Raw genomic sequence first — 20,301 nt, forward strand, 5'->3', positions numbered from 1 at the left:
AAGTTACAAGGACATATTCTGTAATAGAATACCAAATCTCAGATAGAACTCAACAACTGATTCAATGATGGGCTAAGAAAGCAATTTTTATCCTGTACTGTATAAGAGATCAGGGTCTAATTTTCGAAGAGTGGAGGAATAATGGTTTTGGAGTTTTGGCCTGTCCCACCCATGAGCATTCTAAAGCAGGATCCAGCGACAGCTGGCATTAAAGTAGTATGGATAAAGATCACATGGAAAAGCCTGCCAGGAAAAGGAATGCAGTAAGTGGGGGACGTGGTAGCTCAGTGGCTAAGATGCTGAGCTTGTCGATCGAAAGATCGGCAGTTCAGCAGTTTGAATCCCTAGTGCCGCGTAATGGGGTGAGCTCCCGTTACTTGTCCCAGCTTCGGCCAACCTAGCAGTTCGAAAGCACGTAAAAAAACACAAGTAGAAAAATAGGGACCACCTTTGGTGGGAAGGTAACAGTGCTCCATGCACCTTTAGTATTTAGTCATGCCGGCCACATGACCATGGAGACGTCTTCGGACAGCGCTAGCTCTTCAGCTTTGAAACAGAGATGAGCACTGCCCCCTAGAGTCGGGAATGACTAGCACATATGTGCGAGGGGAACCTTTACCTTTATGTGGCTTTATCCAACTTAGTATCTCAACTTGTGGGTGCCCAGTGAGAAAGTGACATCTTCTTTAATACAGTTCATAAGATGACTTTAGAGGCCCTGATGTCATTTTCACTGTCACTAAGATCAGTTAGAGCTAAAAGCAGGATAGAGAACCTTTTCAGTATCAGCTTTAATTAATGAAAATCTTTACCAATGGATAAATCAAAGTTTTAAAACCTGGCTTTTAGTTATGGTGATTTTAGGTGACTAATTTCTTAAAGCAAACACTTTAATATATTGATCTCTTGGATTGGTTATTTTATGCTGAGCTGCACATACCTTTAATTTCTGATGTTTGCTTATCAGCGGTAAAATCTGTGTTTGTTTGATTTAATAGGTGAAATTATGTTTTAAAAAATATCACGAGAGAGGTCATTCTCCCATAGGGCAACTCCCTCTTATCTTTCTTGGTGATCTCAATCAACCTCTTATTAATTGGACCCTAAACGAATGTACAACTGAACCCATACAACCCTGTACAAGATGTCACCAGACTTGAAATTTTGTGCTTAGACAATTTAGAACTACACCGCCTTCGGTCTGACCTAAACATAGTACATAAAATTATCTGCTACAACGTCCTACGTGTCAATGAATACTTCAGTTTCAACCACAACAATACAAAAGCACACAATAGATACAAACTTAAAGTAAACCACTCAAGGTAAACCGCTCCAAAGTCGATTGCAGAAAATACGACTTCAGCAACAGAGTGGTCAATGCCTGGAATGCACTACCTGACTCTGTGGTTTCTTCCCCAAACCCCCAAAACTTTAACCTTAGACTGTCTACTGTTGACCTCACCCCATTCCTAAGATGTCTGTAAGAGGTGTGCATAAGTGCACCAATGTTCCTACTGTCCCTGTCCTAATGTCCCCCTTTATTCATATCCATTTCATGTATTCATAATCATGTTTTACTTATATCTGTTATCTAATACATGCTTGACAAAATAAATAAAAAATAAAAAAAATAAATAAATAAACTGAAGTATCTTTAAAATGAATGCAAATAAATAGAATGAACTTATAAGAGCTTCTCGTTGAGCTAAAGGGCTATTGTTGACTACAAACAAGGATCTCCAGCTCAGGGGTGAAATCCAAAACTTTTCCCTACCAGTTCTGTGGGTGTGGCTTGGTGGGTGTGGCAGGGGAAGAATACTGCAAAATCTCCATTCCCACCCCACTCCAGGGGAAGGATACTGCAAAATCCCCATTCCCTCCCCACTCCTGAGGGAAGGATATTGCAAAATCTCCATTCCCATTCCCACCCCACTCTGGGGCCAGCCAGAGGTGGTATTTGCCGGTTCTCCGAACAACTCGAAATTTCTGCTACCAGTTCTCCAGAATCTGTTAGAACCTGCTGTATTTCACCCCTGCTCCAGCTTCATTTTAAACTGAACAGTTGTCAGACTTATCAACACAATGGCTCTTTAGATACAAAGAAGTGAGTCTGAGAACTGGTGCCACCGATAGCTAAGGAAAGCAGATTGCACCAATCTCTTGTCGTTTTTGGCAAATCCTAAATTGACCCCCCTCCTTTTGAAAGCTCACATGGGGCCAACAGTCAAGTGTTAGAGCAAGCTGCAATGGCGTTGGCAGAAAATACTCTGTTTATTCAATCTGTAGTCAATTAAGAAAATCCTTTGAAGTTCTTGGCATGTATTCATAGGGGTAAATAGTAAAAGGTTCTTATCACTCCCTTTAGAAAAATTCAGACTCCCAAGAGAACACCGAGGCTGACTTAAACAGTTGCTCACTATCTGTTGGGGACTTGTGGCTTATTTCGTGTCAGCTTTTCAAAGCAAGATCATACTTCTCTGGCTCCAGCCATTATTCAGACAAGTCAGACTTGGGAAGGACTGGCCAGATTTCACATAGTTGTTTAAAAGTCTGCAAAAAATATATATCTTGCTTTGCTGTTATTTGATAGGAATGATGATGAGTGTTGTTTATGGTCATATTTATCTTTTTTTTTTTAAAGCAAGGTTGTAATCAGAGAGATATCAGTGGGAGAAGAGATTTACTCGAATGATGGTGGTTTCTATATTAATTATTATTAGTTATTCTTAAGAAGGTAAAATATTATCTATTCATTCATGTTCAGTTCTACAGTTTGTCCCAATGTAGCATGGTGGCTAAATATATCCATTAACATTACTCTGACCCAGTGGTGAAATCCAAATTTTTTTACTACCGGTTCTGTGGGCATAGCTTGGTGGGCGTGGTGTGGCTTGGTGGGTGTGGCTTGGTGGGCATGGCAAGGGAAGGATACTGTAAAATCTCCATCCCCTCCCCACTCCTGGGGGAAGAATATTGCAAAATCTACATTCCCACCCCACTCTGGGACCAGCCAGAGGTGGTATTTGCCGGTTCTCCGAACTACTCAAAATTTCCACTACCGGTTCTCCAAACTGCTCAATATTTCTGCTACTGGTTCTCCAGAACCTGTCAGATTTCACCCCTGCTCTGACCTTAGAAGGCCAAGGAACAGATGCTTGATCACCATAATGCTAGTAACAGAATCTGATTTTTAAAAGGAAAATAAACTATTTGAGAAGACGAGTCAAATGGTAAGACAGTATTACAAAGAAATCATTATTTCTTTGTAATACTGTTATTCCTTCTGTGAAATCATCAAAATGCTGAAGTCTTTCTGACTTTTGCAATTCATATTTATTTATAAATAGTTTATAGAAGAGTGGTCTTCTTTCTTCTGAAATAGGTTATCCAACCTAGATTACTGTTGTTTGCCTGTTTTTATCTTGAGCTTTGCTGGGAGAATTGGGAATCATCCCTGCTTCTTAGCTATCATTAAGCTACTGTCATCCTGCCTTTTGTTAATTTGGATCACAGCAGTATGCTGACTTCCAAACAAGATGACTGGGCAGAGATCAGCATCTCAACACCGCTTGAAATTAACACCTTGACGTTTCCTTGCGAAATGGCTTCATTTCCAGAATGTCACTTCCAGTATGTCAAGTCTTAGCATCTGACATTTGCCTCCTTTCTCATCTTTGGAAATGTCCAAATGCTCGGAGCCTAGCAGAGGGTCAACAATCTAAATACTTTCTAAATGGATGAAACCCATGTTATTCCATGTTATTGAAAATACAGAGCTAGCGGCAGCAAAACTCATTCTCTCCAATTCCAATTATATCACTTAAAGAACTTGAATGCTTTGTTCACTGCATGTCCTTCATCCCAAATGTATCTCCTAAACATAGACCTCTCACGCCTTGTCCCCCTTTTCATATCCTATTGCTTCTTTGTATTTAAGAAATAGGTGTAGAAAGTTAGTCATAACAACATTCTGTATTCAAAGACTTTTGCCTGCATCTGATGGAGACTGCCTGAAGATGGTATCTGATGGAGTGTGAAGAGTTGATTGGACAATGTGATGAACTTGTGGGTGTGCGGCAGGGCTGTGAACTCTTAGCTGGGTGGGGAAAACCCGGAAGCTTCAGATTCGGGTTTTCCCAGATGTGCCAACATGACATCTCTAATAAATTGGAACTTTGAGGAACCTCAGGCCTCAGAGCTTTATTTTTTGGGGGGTGTTCCTTGGAACCCTGACTTTAGGAAAAAGGCCCTTTGGGTACATCTGTAGACCATCTTCATCATTTTCTGCATTTTCAAGTGATACAAACCCTCTAAGTAGCACATTTTCAAATGACATGTTCTATGTACAGCAATTGGCAAACAAAAGAGCTATTCATTAGATTGATTAAAGATGATATTTGCCGAGCAGGTCAATGCACTATAGTAGTATTTTCTGAAAGTTAATGTGGGTACATGAATGAAGAAAGTTCCTGTAAGAGATTACTGCGTAGGAAAGTTATTGAGGTATGCAAATGTTTGTTATTGTCAGATTATGCTTTTGTTTCATTTGGCTTTCCTCCATTTGGTCAGGATCTTCAACGTAGGTTTAGATTCATTTGTTTGTTTGCTAACTTGCTATGTGTCTTTATTTTCTCCCTTTCTCTCTTTCCAAAAAATCAGTGAAAATAAAGATATTAGGACCATGTGATGCTCTTCTCCCCAATCCACTATATTATTTGTTTGTTCAACACTCTTTTGGCTCCCTTTATGATTTCTTAAATGTTTTCCTTCAGAATGAGCTGCCAAATTCACATTCAAGTTTCAATTTAAACAAAATCTATTTAAAATCTTGGTATGCCAACCCAAGAATCTTCGTAGCCTTGGATGTACAGTATAACCAAATGGGAGAATTCTGATTCTGCATGTGAAAGAACCTCTTGGCTGTTGAATGCTCCAAACTAAGGATAGCCTAGTGCCGTGATGGCGAACCTATGGCACGTGTGCCACAGGTGGTACGTGGAGCCATATCGGTGGGCACGCGAGTGTTGCCCTAGCTCAGCTCCAGTGCGCAAGCATGCCAGCCAGCTGATTTTCAGATCTTCCAGCCCGGGAAACAGGCTGTTTCTGGCCTCCGGAGGGCCTCCGGTGGTGTGGGGAAGGCGGTTTTTGCCCTCCCCGGGCTCCTAGAAAGCCTCAGGAGCCTGGAGAGGGCAAAAAAACAGGCCTACTGGGCCCACCGTGCCATTGTGTGCCAAAAGCAGGGGGGAGCGTGGGGGGATCGCACGCACATGCATGGGAGGGCGGGGCGCATTGAATTATAGATGTGGCACATGTGCCATGCGCCTGCAACCCCCCCACACTTCCCACACTTCTGGCACATGACAGCAAAAAGGTTAGCCATCACTGGCCTAGTGGATAGTGGATAGTCTGCCATGGTGGCTGGGAGGAAATTGGGCAGATCAGACAGCAGTTCAGAAATTGGGCAGATATAGCCCTGTCTTCCTGGCCTTCATAATCATGTTCCACCATCTTCTCAATATGCTATCCTCTCAAATAATGCTAGGGCTGGCTCTTTTAACAGAATAACAGATGTCGGAAGGAAGTCTGCTAGACCAACCCTCTGCTCAAGCAGGAAATACCCAATACCATTTCAGACCAATGGTTGTCCAATCTCTTTTTTAAAAACTTCCAGCATTGGAGGACCCACAACTTCTGAAGGCAAGCCATTCTACTGGTTAATTAGTTCACTAATTCCATTAGTGAAATTCTCCTTAGGTTGCTTAGATCAGCTTCCACCAGTTGCTTCTTGTTCTGTCTTCAGGTGCTTTGGAGAATAGGTTGACACCCCCCTCCCTCTTCTTTGTGGGAGCCCCTTAGAAATCAGAAAACTGCTATCATGTCACCTCTAGTCCAGGGGTGGGATCCTACTGGTTGAACAACCGGTTCGCAGAGTGCGTGCGCCAGACATGTGCTGCGCGCAAGTGCTGGATGTCTGATCTATTCCTTCTATAGTCCACTATAAGCTCTTTGGTCTTATTGGTGTTAAGGACCAATTTATTGTCTCCACACCATGAAAGCAACCGGTCTACCTCATCAACAAACTTTATTATAAAACATTACAGTTAAAAAAATAAGAACCAATACAAACTGAAAAAGAATATAAAAATAGAAAAGAAAAGAAGGGAAAAAATAGGAAAGGAAAGAAAGGAAAACGAATATAATAAATAAAAATAAAAGAAATATATAAAGAAATGACTTGCCCCTTCATAACAACAAGTATAAACAATTTTAGTAACATATCACCTTCTCTTAAAATACAACACATCATTTCTTCTTCCTATATCTCATCTCATGTATATAAACATATCCTTAAAGCTTGACATTCAAACCTGGTCAACAAAAGTCCATTAAGGGTTACCAGAGATAATAACAACAATATCTTAAGAAGGCAAGAAATATCTAAATATTGTGATATTATAAACTATATAAGTTTATTCCAATCTTTGAAAAATGAAAAATATAAACAATCTACTACTTACTGCAAGTTATTATGATCACCACCAAAACTTATCAATTTCTGCCTTACACATATCTGCAGGCCAGATATGATGGTGGCCTCAAAAATGCATAAGAATGGTGGTCTCATCCTTCATACCTCCAATATAAGAGCAATCCCACTCATCTGCACTGCCACTTTGACAGAACAAAGCTTAGAACTAAAGACATGATATTAGTACACAAGCATGAAATGTGGAGGAACGCATGTGGGTCTATTCCAGGGGTGAAATCCAGCAGGTTCTGACAGGTTCAGGAGAACCGTAGCGGAAATTTTGAGTAGTTTGGAGAACCGGTGGCAGAAATTTTGAGTAGTTCAGAGAACTGGCAAATACCACCTCTGGTTGGTCCCAGAGTGGGGTGGGAATGGAGATTTTGCAATATCCTTCCCCCAGGAGTGGGGAGAGAATGGGGATTTTGCAGTAGCCTTGCCCTGCCATTCCCACCAAGCCACGCCCACCAAGCCACGCCTACAGCACTGGTAGTTAAAAAAACTGAATTTTACCACTGGTCTATTCCCCTACATACTTGGATACATTTTTTGATTCAGGCCATGGTCTAGAATCGTGATGGCAAACCTATGGCACGCGTGCCACAGGTGGCACGCGGAGCCATATCAGTGGGCATGCCAGCTCAGCTCTGGGGCGCATGCGTGCGCTGGCCAGCTGTTTTTCGGGCCTTCTGGGCCCACCAGAAGTAGGGAAACAGGCTGTTTCCTGCCTCTGGAGGGCCTGGGGGCGGGGTGGGGAAGGCCCCTTTTTCTTTCTTACCTGGCTCCAGATCCTCTCTGTGTATCTGGGAAGGGCAAAAACAGCCTTTCCCACTCCCTTGGAGGCCCTACGGAGGCTGAAAGGGACAGGAAATGATATTTTTTCCTGTCCCCAGCCTCCAGAGGCTCCTAGAGAGGCTACTAGAGACTCCTAGAGAGGCTCCTAGAGACTCCTAGAGAGGTTCTGGAGGCTGGGGACAGCAAAAAATGTCACTTCCTGTCCTACCGAGAGTTGGGAAATGGGCCCTTTCAGCCTCCGTAGGGCCTCCAAGGGAGTGGGAAAGGCTGTTTTCGCCCTTCCCAGATACACAGAGAGGATCTGGAACCAGGTAAGAAAGAAAAACGGGCCTACCAGGCCATCATGTGCCAGGAGCGAGGGGGGAGGGGGTTGCGCACCCATGTGTATGGGCATGTGTGCGCGCGACCCTCCCCCGCCCCCCCTCTCCTGGCACGCAATGGCAAAAAGGTTAGCCATCACTGGTCTAGAAGAATTATATAAATATCTCCAATTATTTTCTCACTTGAATTATGCTCACCAATCATTGTAAGAATGCCAGAATAGAAAGTAAGGAAACATTCCTCATTTCTCCCTGCTACTTAAACATCAGTTTTATTAATGACAATTAAACCAAAAGAACTGTTTAAGAGTTCTTTGTCTTTCTTAGAATTATGATTTTAGAAAGAAAATGTAAGCCTTAAATTTCTTTGTAGCTGCACAAAGACAAGAACAATGGAGGAGGAGGAGGAGGGGAAAATCTATCACTGAAGGAACAGTTTTCAAATGCAACAGATCAGTGGTGGGTTTCAAAATTTTGTACTACTGGTTCTATGGGCATGGCTTGGTGGTAAAATCTCCATTCCCACCCCAATCCAGGGGAAGGTTACTGCAAAATCCCCATTTCCTCCTGTTCAGCTGGGACTCAGGAGGCAGAGAATAGAAGGGAGCGGGGCCAATCAGAATTTTTACTACCGGTTCTCCAAACTACTCATAATTTCCACTTCCAGTTCTTCAGAACTGGTCAGAACCTGCTGAAACCCACCTCTGCAACAGATGGAGAGAGCAGTGTTTATACTATATTTCTTATTGGCAGCTGAAAGTTTAAGCACAAAATAAAACAAAAATGGCCTGGTTCCAAAAAGTAAACAACAAAGACACAAAACTCACTTAAATTAGGTGTAGATAATTTGGATTATAGGATGTAGCCAGGCTATTTATATCATCTTTTTTCTTGTGCTATTCACACAGTTGGGAACAAGTCCTAAACATACATAAACTTTTAAAGGTTTGTTAGATTACAGCTGAATCTAAACACTGTTGACATTTCCACATCTGAATACAGAAGCTATCAATTTTATGACATTCAGAGCTTTTACATAGAGTGACGTCCATAAACAGAACAAAATAGAGGAAAATTGTAACCAAGACTCAGAGAACAAAGCTATGGAATTAAATGAGCAAAATATAAAAATAAAACAATATAAAGGAAGTGCGTGTAACTATATTCTGAGAGTAGCGAAAGTTGTAGGAAAAAAGAACACATTTGCCAAAGTTACTTATCAATAAAGAAAAAATACTCAAAAGCCTGTCATGAGAATTTAGGTATACAGTAAAGTGGAAAAAAAAAAGTTGTTTATGTGCTTTCTTTTTTGCATTTGGAAATATGAATGGTGCAATCCTGTGTCAGTCTACTTTTAATGCTTTGTGGCTATCAAGCATACTCACAAGAAAATATGGTATATGCCTGGTTGCAGCAGATACGATGTCTCACATATGTGAACAAAATGCCCCATATGCTGCTTAAAGTATGTGTTGGTGGAATGTGTTAATTTAGTGTAATGGTATGTTTCAATGACCTTGGGGAGACAGGGAAAAGAGACACAGTCAGGGGAATGATCAGGTAAAAGGCAACTTAGCAAAGCAGGAATGGGACTGGAACAAGCAGTTCAGAAGGGACCCTCCCTAATTTCTTGAGTTGTAAAGGGAGAGAAAGACTTGCAATACTCTGCTAATGTAACTTTATAGTTGAGTAAAATTAGCTTGCTCTAATGCTTCCTGTCTGGTCTACCTCACAAGTCTGATATTTAGCAACTGATGCATTCCTAATAACGTATTGGTGAAACATCTGTACAGGTAACCAATAGTGGATCACTCTTCTATGGCAAAAGAATAGAATAGAATAGAATGGAGTGGAGTGGAGTGGAGTGGAGTGGAGTGGAGTGGAGTGGCAGAGAAAAGAGAGGAGAGGCGAGGTGAGGAGAGGAGAGGAGAGGTGAGGAGAGGAGAGGAGAAGAGAAGAGAAGAGAAGAGAAGAGAAGAGAAGAGAAGAGAAGAGAAGAGAAGAGAAGAGAAGAGAAGAGAAGAGAAGAGAAATATTTGGCTAAATGTGGTTAGACACAAGAAATTTGTCACTGTACAGAAGCACTCAGTGTTCTTACAAACAACAAAGAGTGGCTATACTCAGAACAATTTATATTCTGCAACAATATATGTAACACCATCAAACATCCACAGCTACCTATCCCAGGTCCTTGGAAAGGACTCGATAGGTAGGAAAAAAATCCAACTTCAGTCTGAACATCTGGCCGACTGTGCAACAAACCATAATACTAAAGTGCAACAATAGAAGGGAGAAATAAGAGGTAATAAAAGGATAAATAATACTACAGCCACACACTGTGGGTTAATAACACATTAGACAGAACTAGTAGTCACTGTGTTTTGTCAACTGTGAGAATTAGAATTATGGCACAAGGGGAAAAAACTGTCCCTGTGTCTAGTTGTCTAGTTGTCTTGGCATACAATACCCTATAGTGCCGTCCCAAGGGAAGAAGTTGAAATGGTTTGTGTCCAGCATGTGAGGGGTCTGCAGCAGTAGTGGGTTTCAATTTCGGTCACTACCGGTTCATTCATGGGCATGCGCATGCTCGCGCACGATGCTTCTGTGCATGAGCAGAGATGTCCAGGTGGGTGGGCGGAGCCTGCCCCCACCGCCACTACCAGTTTGCCCAATCCAGGGTGAACCGGTAGCAACCCACCACTGGTCTGCAAATATCTTCTCATCCCTCCTTCTGACTTTTCATCCCTCCTTCTGCGCCAACTCAGAAAGCTCAAACTGCCCAAGGAGCTGCTGATACAGTTCTACAGAGGAATTATTGAGTCTGTCATCTGCACCTCTATGACTGTCTGGTTTGGTTCTGCAACCCAACAAGACAGACACAGACTTCAGAGGATAATTAGAACTACAGAAAAAACAATTACTACCAACCTGCCTTCCATTAAGGACCTGTCAAAAAGAGAGCTGTGAAAATATTTACAGACCCCTCACATGCTGGACATAAACTGTTTCAACTCCTACCCTCAAAACGACACTATAGAGCACTGCACACCAAAACAATTAGACACAACAACAGTTTTTTCCCAAACGCCATCACTCTGCTAAACAAATAATTCCCTTAACATCACCAAACTAGTTACTAAGTCTGCAATACTATTAATCTTCTCATTGTTCCTATCACCCATCTCCTCCCACTTATGACTGTATGACTGTAACCTTTTTGCTGGTATCCTTACAATTTATATTGACTGTTTCCCTATGACTATCATTAAGTGTTGTACCTTATGATTCTTGACGGATGTATCTTTTCTTTTATGTACACCGAGAGCATATGCATCAAGACAAATTCCTTGTGTGTCCAATCACACTTGGCCAATAAAGAATTCTATTCTATTAAAAAAAAAAACTTAAATGTAATTTACATGTATTTATATTCAAGTAAATTAAACATCGTTAATATGATTACTCATTAAATTTCCCTTTCTGTCACAAATTGATTGCAACTTTTAGAGAGAATCAGTGGAGCATTAGAGCAATGTGCCATTGAAGGGGAGAGATTCCAAATATGCTGAAAGGCAATTGCTTCTTTAATATTTGGTCCAAAGCAAGTACGGATAAATTAAGGACTACAGATTGTGAAGTACTGAGAAATAGACACTTAGCCAATCCAGCAGGAAGTCTAAAGCACGGAACAATAATGCTCAATTTGCATCGGTAATTATGCCAACCAGAACCAAGGGGTGGAATTTCTTCTCAACTAATTAATTTAGAATTAAAGAGAGCAATTGTGAAGCCATCGTCTTTTCTCAGTTCTGAAGTCAGGCAGTAGTGACCAGAAGCTTATGTTAAGTATTTGCCTTCCTTCCGAGAAATTATGAACCAATATTCATTTTGCCTAAGCAATCCCTGGCACCAAAGTGTGTGAATCAGCAATTGTGATGGAACCATTTTGTGTTGGCACTTCAGGCCTAGAATGTTTATTTCACTTAGAATGCTGACACTGCTGTCTGCTAACAAGGTTCTGCAAAGAGACACAGCTGGAATGCCATTAAGGAGTATTGGCTGGATATATATATATATATATATATATATATATATAGAGAGAGAGAGAGAGAGAGAGAGAGAGAGAGAGAGAGAGAGAGAGAGAGAAATCACGGGAGGGGGGGGCACACATTTTTCCCTCTCAAAAGAATTGGAAGGCATTGAAGTATTCCCGTCACCAGCTAAAACATGAAAGAAAAATTGGCAAGCCCCCTTTCTTTAAAACAAAACAAAAAACTTTCCCTAGATTTGCATTCTTGGCAACTGACATAGAACCTGATATATATCTCCAGGCTGGGAAGGTATGGCCTAAGGGTTGTCTATCAAATTTGAATGGCGTCTGCATATTCCTGCGTGCCAGCATATCGAAACATGGATGATATGGAAGGGCAATGAATAATTTAGAGGCTTGGGGTGGGATTGATCTGACTAATTTTCAGTTGCCAAAATAGAGTGGATATAAAAAGTCTACACACCCCTGTTGAATTGCCAGGTTTCTGAGATGTAAAAAATATCCGGCCAAGATAAATCACTTCAGAATTTTTTTTCTATCTTGTAGGTAATATATGCAGTAAGTTCCCGCTCTTTGGTGAAACGAAGTCTTGAAAAATGGAAGAAGTACCCTGAAAAGGAATCGTATTTACAAACATTAAAGGACATTGATTGATTTTGCCCTAGGGTTAAGAAGAAAGGATAATCTGTAAATGAGTTTAAAACAGGTTGATTCATTTGAATTTGTAGCCAGTGGAGTTTTTGCAGGGTGTTCTATTGCTTGTTCATTATTGATCTGCTTGTTTGTTTGATTGATTTATATCTGAACCTTTTCTCCTGAAGGTAGATTACAGTGAGATTTGTCTTCATTTTATCCCCATAACAGCAACCCTGAAATGCAGATGGGGTTGAGGAAGATACAAACTGGGCCAAAATCATCTAGCCAGGTTCTATGACTGAGGGTGAGATTCGAACCTGACTGGAGAATGCTGGGAGTTGAAGTTCACACGTCTTAAAGTTGCCAAGGTAAGAGATAAACACTCAACCATTCCATCAGAGAAATATTTAAAATGTAGTGATACACAAAATACTGTGGCAGCCAAGTTCATTTCTGGATTCCCTCACCTGGGAGAGAAAGGAAGAAGAATCCAGAATAGTTCCATGTCAATGATTAGCACTAAGCCTCAGTTGAGTTTATTTCTAGAACCTGGGTAAAAGGAGAAAATGTATTGCCAAGACCTCATCTGCATATATATGCATTGCAATAGTCAAGATAGAATAGGCAGGTAAGTGGAGAAAGTACCGAGCCTTGTGGGACACTGCAAAGCAAGAGACCAGGACCAGACCCAGTGGTGGGATTCTACCAGTTCGGACCAGTTCGGTAGAACCGTTTTCTCCGACTTTCAGCCATGAGTGAACCAGTTCTCTTTTTCTTTGAACTGGGCCTGCCCACCCACCCCTGCGTTATACTCAGTGGTGAAATTCAATTTTTTTTACTACCGGTTCTGTGGGAGTGGTGTGGTGTGGTGGGAGTGGTGTGGTGTGGTGGGCGTGGTGTGGCTTGGTGGGTGTGGCAGGGGAAGGATTCTGCAAAAATCTCATTTCCACCCATTCCAGAGGAAGGATACTGTAAAATCTCCATTCCCACCCCACTCTGGGGCCAGCAAGAGGTGGTATTTGCTGTTTCTCCGAACTACTCAAAATTTCCGCTATCGATTCTCCAGAACCTGTCAGAACCTGCTGGATTTCACCCCTGGTTATACTTACTTATATTTCTGCTTCTGAAGCCCATCTGACAGGGGAAGCAGAGTGGATTGCGGCTCCTCAGCTGTTTTCCTTTCTCTCAGCAACGTGGAAGTTCAATTTTCTGCAAAATGTGCACACGCGCACAGCACGTGTCTGGCACAGGCAAGCTCAGGGAAACTGAGCTTTGTTAAACTGGTAGGATCCCACCCCTGGCCAGACCTCTCACTTCTTCTCAACAATGGAAGTGACCATAGAAGAAGGAATCAGCCAGGACAACATAGTGCCTCCTCACTCCAAATCCCCAAAGCCACTCCGGGATACGACAGTTAGTAGTATCAAAAGCCACCAAGAGATCAAGGAGAATGAGAATGGGCATACTATCCCCATCCCACTCTCACCAGAGATCATAAAAAAGCATGATCAATGCCACACTTTATATTTATATTATATATTATATTATATTTATATTTATATTATATTTGTTTTTGTATTGGGATTTTATCCTTGTTTTAAAAAAAGTAGTCCCTGAGAGTGAATTGGGTGGCCATATAAATTTTCTAAAATAATAAAATAAAATAATAATAATACTAACATAACATAAAAAATAAATACCAGTATAATAAAATAAATATACCTTTATTGACAACATAAATGACAATGATGTGATAGACCGTCACTTCCTTTTGTTTCTTCTAAGACAAGACTCCTAATGTTTTCCTCTCCAGATTTCTTAGAACTCAGTTTCCAGTTTTGCTGCCAGGAAATAGGGGATAGATATTCTTGGTCCAAACCATTGAGGAAAACTCTTCCTTGGCCTCCTAGAAGAAAACATGAGATTAAGAAGGAATGCTGTATTTTCCTTTCAAAATGTATGTTTGCTGTAGAGAGGGTTGTTTCTTAACTTCTACCTCAGGCACATCTGCCCTCAGTGTGGAAGGGATTGCCACTCCCCAACTGGCCTTTTTAGTCAGACCAAATGCTGTTTTAGGACCTCTTTCCAGAGCATGATACCACAGTCTTTTGAGACTGAAGGTTGCCAATGCACCTCAATGCACCTTTGCCAGCATTAAGTAGCTTAATTTACAGTAGATTCTTGCAAAATTTTCCTTATGTCTCAAAGTCATTGTATAAATAAGGTGGAACATCATTCTGGCTGGTTGCCCATTGTCCTGTTCAGATACTGAGAAAGTCCTATGAGATGAACGATCTCTACTTGTATAGAGTTTCAGTTTAAAAGGACATACCGTACATGTGTAGAATTTATCATATGTGGCCATATTCTAGATGAAAGTCAGTTCCAATAACAAGATTATACAACTATTAAATTGATAACGATGTAACTCAGGGGGTTGTAACTGGAAGCAATTTCAACAGACCTGGATCTATGGACAAAGACATTTCCTCGCATGGCAGGGAATACTGCTTAAGAAAGATTGGTATATCACTGTCTCACGCATGAAGGGCCAAGTGATTCTTCACTCATCCCTCATCTTAGCTCCTGGGACCATATCATAGTCAGCATAATTAAGTAAATCTAAATGCTGAAATTTGGCATATCAGCATTAAGGGTTGCAAAACAACAAACTTGCCAAGCACATAAAAATGGATCATGTTGCTAATATATCCTGTTTTTTTATATCCGTGACATGCTGTTCCAGTCTTGAATTTTGTTTGGAGAAATATAGGGAAGCTTCTATGGGATCATTACTTCATTAAAAAAAAAAAAAACCTCTTACCATAGATGTGCAGATAATACACATATTTCCAGGGGTGGGCTTCAAAATTTTTAGCAAGGAGTTCTCTGCCCAGTTGCTGGGTGGGCATGGCCATGGTGGGCGTGGCCTAGTCAGCCTTCTGCACCACGGGGGGGGGCATTTTTGCCCTCCTGGAGGCTTTCCTCAAGCCTTTGGGAGGGCGAAAACGGCCTCCTCAGGCTCCAGAGGCCTTCTGAAACAGGCCAGTTTCCGGCCTTCCCAAACTTCCAGTAGGCCCATTTTTTGCCCTCTCGGAGCCTCTGTGCATGCCCTCCACTTACCTGCATCTAAAATGGGCTGCGTGGGGACTCCTGGGAGGGGAGGGGTGGGCGGAGCCAGCCAGGAGTAGGATTTGGGGGTTCTCTGAACTGCACAGAATCTTAGCTAGAGGTTCTCCCGAACCCCTACAAACCCCCAGCAGCCCACCCCCTGCATCTTTCCCTATCTATTCCCCACACCTAGTACAGTAAATGTGATTTTTGTGGCCCAATTATCAGAGTAAGGCATAAGTATCTCAAACAGCTAGAAGCTGTACAACAAACAAACAACTACACTTGAAACCACCCACCTTCATGTGCTGATAAAGGCATAAAGCAAATGAAACATACAGAGAAAGAAAGAGAGAGAGAGAGAAAGAGAAAGAAGGAGGGAGGGAGGGAGAGAAAGAGAGAGAGAGAGAGATGGATGGATGGAAGGATGGATGGATGGATGGATGGATAGTGTGTGGTATGGTGTGTAATAAATATGTAGGGTGTCCGGCCTACAGCTGCCAGCCCAATTCACTTTGAGTGACTATTACCCCCAAAGGCTTCCCCAAGAGATAATGTGAACATTTCAGCCTGGAAGGCTGTATGTCTCTGAATCAGTGCATTATTACTTGCAGAACTACAGTAGCAATGGCATGTCTTAAGTGGCAGAATATTGACAGCAATACAAAGGCCTATCTTAGTAAGAAGCATGGGTGAGCCAAAGCTTTGTGGACTTACAAGCTTCAGTTCAATGTCCTCGAGGACAATATACGCATAAATAATTCAAAATATTATCATTAAAAACAACCGAGCTGAACCTGACTCTTAAATGTCAGAGCTTGGCAGGGGTTGATCATTGTAAGTTCCTTTGGAGCTAAAGGTGTTCCAAGGTCATCAAAAGCTGGGAGGTCTTTTGATATACTCTGCTTGTTTGAGATGTGCAGTTAACCTTTGCAAGGTGGGCTATAGTAAGGAAGCTTACCTTTGCCAAAGCAATGTTCAGGTGAAATACGGTGCATGAAGTAATTGAGGAAAGAGCAGCATCTGAAACGAACAGAAATGCACTGAACAATGAAAACATAGGATTCTAGGGCCAACAATGAGTTACATTTATCTCTGCGTAAATAAAAGCCACAACTGTTTACATTGCTGCTATTAATGCACAGTGTTCCTTCATATCTGCCAAGGAAGCACAAAAGGCTTCTCTTCCTAAGGAAACACTTCTGAATAGTACCAGCAGTCTTTTTTTTAATGATGGGTTGTAAATATAGAAGCATATACTGTAACTGTAAGTTATGGCCCTTTACACTGAAGAAGAATCTTTGGAGAACAATGGCTAATGTCTGGTACTTATTAGTTTAATTATTGCTCTGGCATGCTTTTCATGTACAGACTCTTTTATTGGACAGGAAAGAAATTGGTTGCTGTTGTTTTTCTTACCTCCACCTCAGTGGTGGGTTTCAAAAAATTTTACTACTGATTCTGCGGGCGTGGCTTGGTGGGCATGTCATGGCATGGCTTGGTGGGTGTGGCAGGGGAAAGATACTGTAAAATCTCCATTCCCACCCCAATCCAGTGAAAGGTTACTGCAAAATCCCCATTTCCTCCTGATCAGCTGGGACTTGGGAGGCAGAGAATAGATGGGGGCGGGGCCAGTCAGAATTTTTACTACCGGTTCTCCGAACTACTCAAAATTTCCGCTACCGGTTCTCCAGAACCTGCTGGAACCTACCTCTGCTCCCCCCCGCCCATCCCCACCTCTACCCAAGAAGAAGAAAATGTTAGCTATGAGAGGTATGGTGACACAGTGGTGAAGACGCTCGCCTCCCACCCAAAAGTTGAGGGTTCAATCCTAGGTAGAGGCAGATGCTTCTCTCTCCTAAGGCATGAAGAAAAATTATCTGCTGCCAACTCCACATGGTATCAGGAAGGGCATCCAATAAATGCTCTGCTCCATCCAGTCACCCCAACTCTACCCTGAATTAAGGGATTAGTGCAGTTGTGGGTTCTGCTTACCTTCACCACCGGTTCGGAACTGGGAGCGCGCACATGTGCATGCTTGCTTCACTCACACGTGGCACTTCTGTGCATGTGCAGAACTTTCTGCGCATGCGCAAAGCCTCCATGATGACGTCTGGATGGATGGGCGTAGCCTCCCGACACTACCAGTTCGCCCGAACTTGGGAGAACTGGTAGAAACCCACCACTGGATTAGTGGCGTAAAAAGGAAGATTTATTCTTTTTAAAAAATCTGATGAATGGATGTAAGGTTATTTCAGTTATTTCAGAGTTCTGTGATATGGCGTAGTGTACAGATCCCTCCGATGTCTCACCATCTCTCTAGCTTCCCAACCTTCAATGAAAGGGACAAGCGCATGACTGGATTCCTCTCATGAGCAGGAAATTGGATGATGCCAGTCTCCTTTTTCATTTTGGTAAAAGAGAGATTCAGAAAAAAAGAGAGAATGAAATTTTTTTTAAAAAAGAAGAAGCTTCTCCCTCCCCCCCTTTTTTTGGGGGTGGGAGAAAAATTATGGGAATTGACAAAAGAAGATTTTGGCATAACATATGGGAAGGTCAAATAAGGCAGGAAAGAGAAACTAATCCTTAAGTTGCAGTTCCTCTAGTCGAAATTCAGTTTTTTTCCCATGCACTTGATTCTGATTTCTCCTCCCTTTTGGATATTGTCCAAGAAATAAGCAACAATAAGATATTTAACTTTGTTATTATGTGTTAGGCAGCCAGCTAAAAATAGATCATAAATCCAACTGGGTGTTTGACTAGTAGCAGGAAAACCATAGAAAATCTTGAATAACTTTGGGCCAGTCATTCTCTTTTAGCCCAATTTTCCTCATAGGGCTGGTCTTGTGAGTTACCAGAGGAAAGAGCCTTATGTACATTGTCTTGGGCTCCCTTACAAGAGGCAGAATACCAATAATTTTGCAACTTAGATTTCTTCTGTTGTAGCATATAAGCGCTGCAGAACAAAAGTAACAGTAACAGAGTTGGAAGGGACCTTAGAGGTCATCTAGTCCAATCCCCTGCTCATGCAGGAGACCTATACTAGGGATTTGAACTGCTGAACTGCCGACCATTCTGATCGACAACCTCAGTGTCTTAGCCACTGAGCCACCTAGCCAGTAAGGACTAGGAAATAAATAGTTCCTGTCGCCAATGATTCAGAACACAACAATTTTGGGGATGAAAAACATCTCTTGCTATGATGAAAACCACAATTTGTCCATAGAAACACGCTTTCAGGTAGGGCTGTTTCCAGGACAAGAAGTCTTTAAGGATCCTTAGAGAAAGCTACAGCAGCAACAGTATTATGGAGCTGGATAAGGAAGCATTTTTATAGCTATTGAAGTATCTTTGGTAAGTCACAGCCTTAGTAACCAGTGACAAATGTACTCATCCTTTTTAACTGGCAGCCTCTTTCAACATCTTTAGCCTGTCAAAAACACAATGGAAGTGAATCAAATCATTGGTTAATATCAAATATTGTTGATAGGTGCAGATCTATACTTCTTTTCTTGGGTTTAAGCCTCACTGGACTCAATGGAACTGTCATCCTAGTAGACCTTAAAAGATTGCATTGTTAATTAAGCTTCATTGTTTTTTATTTCTGAAGAAAGCCAAACATTATGGCTCAACCAGCAGAGGGATGGACAAAGGAAATTGAGGAGTAGGGGAAGAAAAAATAAAGTTGCAGTTTAACAAACATTTTGAATCTTTTTATTGCCCCACTTTGATATTTGTTCGTTGTCGACAGTTTAAAACAGGAGGTCAAGATTGCTACAGTAATTAACCACGTAATATTAATAGTATTAACTACAAAGTTCCTTAATTGATATAAGTATCTAAAAAAGAAGATCAAAATGGAGGCCAAGACATGACTTGAAGCCTCATCTCTGATTTTATCACAAGGCAGATTAAAAATAGCTGGTGGGTTTCAATCGTACAGATCTGCCACCTTAACTTTTTTTGACATCTCTTGCAGATTTTACTTGAAGGGAAAAATTAATCTACGAAAATATTTGCATCTGAATTTACTGTCTCTTGATTTTATTGAATTACTTTAATACCTTTTAGTTAAAGTCTTATAGTTGATTTAATTAGTTGATGCACCCAAAATCAATTTGGCCTATTGATCTTTATTTCCATTAACTTTGTAGCAAAAATAAGTATACATTCCAGTGCAGAATGGTAGTGCTGTAATATATGTAAACTATATATCTGCATTCCAAACAAATTACACATATTTAACATCAGAGACAGTGGTCAGGTAACTGCTTTCCCGAAAAATAGATGAGGGTGCTTTTACTCATATTTGTTTTTCTAGAATTAGTCACTAAAGGAAGAAAGAGGCATGTGTTAAGTTACATGGCAATACAATATGGCAATCTGCATTTCATATGCTACAGACAAACCTCTGTAATTATTTTCATAAATCTAACATTCTGGTATTTGCGTAAATACTCAATTACATGTTGAGTCACAGAAAACAAGTTATTTTTCTAGCAGGACTTGTCATCATTTGGGAATGAGAAAAAAATAGTTTAATTCATCTTTTAATATGAATTAATTTATTCTGCCTAGAATAATAAATCAACCTAAAGATGAGTTCTTTAGGTTCTCACAACCAAAAGTATGCAAAATTCATATATTAGGGAAAAAACACATAGAAAAAAGATGTATATATTAAGGGAAATTATAATGCAAACAAAGTGGCACAGAAAAAACATAAATGGAGCAAAAACTATGTACATATAGATATACTTTTATATGCACCCAAAACGCATATGCATTTTCATGCAGAATTTTTTATAAGCCAACTGGTTGGAAATGAGAGATAGGTAACACAAAAAGAAGCAAGATCT

At 41.1% G+C, this 20,301-nt stretch overlaps 1 protein-coding gene and 1 long non-coding RNA gene across 2 annotated transcripts in view; both read right to left on the minus strand.

Moving 5' to 3' along the window:
- Window positions 1–11,031, minus strand: part of LOC132710561 (uncharacterized) — a 54,549-nt gene extending 43,518 nt beyond the window's left edge. Inside the window, exon 1 of the mRNA XM_060687153.2 lies at window positions 10,923–11,031. The gene's annotated coding sequence lies outside the window, so the exon portion shown is untranslated. The remainder of the gene's footprint in view (window positions 1–10,922) is intronic.
- A 1,210-nt stretch (window positions 11,032–12,241) lies between these two features.
- On the minus strand, window positions 12,242–15,241 carry LOC148112924 (uncharacterized). Its single transcript, XR_015729007.1, has 3 exons — window positions 15,156–15,241; window positions 14,054–14,237; window positions 12,242–12,305 (listed from the first exon to the last, which is right to left on the minus strand). It is a non-coding gene; the product is annotated as an uncharacterized LOC148112924 (long non-coding RNA).
- Between the last annotated feature and the right edge of the window lie 5,060 nt (window positions 15,242–20,301).

Source organism: Pantherophis guttatus, chromosome 7 (genome assembly GCF_059756535.1).
Source record: "Pantherophis guttatus breed Tessera chromosome 7, ASM5975653v1, whole genome shotgun sequence".
Classification (NCBI taxonomy): Eukaryota; Metazoa; Chordata; class Lepidosauria; order Squamata; family Colubridae; genus Pantherophis; species Pantherophis guttatus.